Source organism: Oxyura jamaicensis, chromosome 27 (assembly GCF_011077185.1).
Source record: "Oxyura jamaicensis isolate SHBP4307 breed ruddy duck chromosome 27, BPBGC_Ojam_1.0, whole genome shotgun sequence".
NCBI lineage: Eukaryota > Metazoa > Chordata > Aves > Anseriformes > Anatidae > Oxyura > Oxyura jamaicensis.
The window spans coordinates 2845628-2847924 of record NC_048919.1 but is presented as its reverse complement, the minus strand read 5'-3'; the positions used below and the strand labels follow the sequence as shown (position 1 = coordinate 2847924).

General features: G+C 65.2%; 1 protein-coding gene across 1 annotated transcript in view; it reads left to right on the top strand.

Moving 5' to 3' along the window:
- The first annotated feature begins 1737 nt into the window (after window positions 1-1737).
- The window catches only part of LIMD2 (LIM domain containing 2), a 13191-nt gene continuing 12631 nt past the window's right edge, over window positions 1738-2297 (top strand). Inside the window, exon 1 of the mRNA XM_035347785.1 lies at window positions 1738-2009. The gene's annotated coding sequence lies outside the window, so the exon portion shown is untranslated. The remainder of the gene's footprint in view (window positions 2010-2297) is intronic.

Genomic DNA, 2297 nt, shown 5'->3' with positions numbered 1-2297 from the left:
GGGGGGGGGGATGTGTGTGCACGGGGGGGTGCAGGGGGGGGATGTGTGTGCACGGGGGAGTGCAAGGGGGTGTGGGTGGGTGTGTGGGTGGGTGTGGGTGTGTATGGGTGTGCATGAGCGTGTGTGCACATGGGGTGTGTGTGCACGGGTGTGGGTGTGCAAGGGGGGTGTGGGTGTGCATAGCTGTGCGTGTGTGCGTGCACGGGGGGGGTGTGCATGAAGGCACGAGCATGCGGCTGCATGCTTGTGCACACACCCATGCACACCCCCCCCGTATATACCCACACACACCCCGTGCACAGCCCTGTGCACACCCCCCTGTGCACACACCCCCGTGCATGCACACACACACTGTGCGCACACACACAGCTGCGCACACAAACACACCGGTGCACACCCACAGCCACACCCCATGTGCACACACACTCATGCACACCCCCCCGTGCACGCACACACGCACAGCTATGCACACCCACACCCCCCTTGCACACCCACACCCGTGCACACACACCCCATGTGCACACACGCTCATGCACATCCACGCCCGTGGGTGTGCAGGAGCATGCTAGCGTGCGTGTGCTTCCATGGGTGTGTATGTGTGGCTGTGTGCAAGGGTGGGGGTGCACGTGGCCGTGTGCACACGCATGTGTGGGCTCAACCGTGTGTGTGGGGGTGCATGCACATGCACATGCATGCATACGTGTGTGTGCACAAGCGTGCTTTTGTGCAAGTACCTGTGTGTACGTGAGTGTTTGTGTGCACGCCGCCCCCCCACCGCCAGGCCTGGCAGCAGCGGACTGTAGGCAGTTCCTCTTTCCTTTGCCCTCGGTGGCAGCAGGGCCCATCACCGCAGAGGCTGCTCGGGGGACAGAGGTGACGAACGGCATCGCTGCCGCCTCCTCGGCCGGTAAACACCGCCGTAAATCCTGTAAACGTTGTTTTTTTCACTGTTTTTTTTTTTTGCACAGCGATCGCCTGCAGCTGGGAGCAGGCACCGCGCTCAGACCCGGAGCCGTCCCCAGCCCCACGCTGCACCAAGGAGCCCGAATGCACCCCAAAGCTCTTCCCACCAGCACTTTGCAATCTTTGCCTCCATTTCCCCCACACCGTAGGGGTTTGGGAGGTTAAGGAGAAGTCCTTGTGTGCACCACGGGGTACCCCAAACCCCAGCCCACCTTCCCATCCCCAATTCACTGCTCCCAGCCTGCCTCCGAGTTCCCTGCAGATTTAACCAGTAGTGCTTACCCTCGTCGTTCCTGTCCCTCTGCCCTATTTTGGGGGAACCCCCAGCCCCCAAACTCATCCCCTCGGCCCCACAGCCAGCAGCAGCAGGGAGGACGTTCGATTGTGGCTCTGCTCACCCCAAATACCCGCCCTGGCCACGAAATGCCCGCTGCACACGCCACCACCCCACGCACGCTCCTAAACCCTCCCGGGGGTAAAACCCCCGTTTCCAAAACCATCAGGAGGCTGGGGGGGAACCGCGGAGGGTCAGATCCTGCGGGATCCTCGAGGGTCAGATCCTGTAGGATCTCATGGGATGCCTCACGTGGCTTCGTGCCAGGCACAGCGAGCCCACGGCCTCGAGCGAAGCCCACCCGCGCACGCGGATGGTGGCAGGGAGCCGGGGGGCGAGGCTGGGCGAGAGCCGATTTCGGCAGCACCCTGAGGGCCGGGGGCTTCGGCGTCACTCTGCCGGCCCGGGGAGGCTGCGGGGAGAGGCCTGGGGGAGGCTGGGGTTAGAGGTTGGCTTCACACAAAGGAGCCAGCGGCTCGAAGCCGGCACGAAGCCGGGAACCAATCACCGCGGCGGCCGAGCGATAAAAGGGCTCGCGAGGCGGCCGTGGGAGCTCGCAGGAAACGCTCCCGCGCCCACAGCCCCGGCCTCTGCAGCGCAGAGAAAGGCACGGCCAAAAGGCACGGCCGGACAGACGGCCAGACAGACGGCCGGACCCCGCTGGGGCCAAGCCCTCCTGCTCAGCCCCTCTGCCGCGGAGCCCAGGCGTATGGTGGGTCTCTCGCCGGGAAGAACAGGGCCGCTGGGTGGGAGACAATGCTTGGCCGGTGCCCCGAAATTTGGGGAGCGTCGGGGCTCGCCCAGAGTGGGGATGGCGGCTGGCGTGGGGAGGTGGGGAGGGGGGAAAATGGGGGGGGGGGAGAGAGGGAAAATGTGAGGGGAGGGAGAGAGGCAGGCACCCAGGGAGAAAGGGATGGGATGCGAAGATGGGGGAGCCCCGAAAGCAGCGCCGCTGGCCAGGGCCACCCAGCAGGTGGGGGTTTCCACCCCCCCCCCCCCC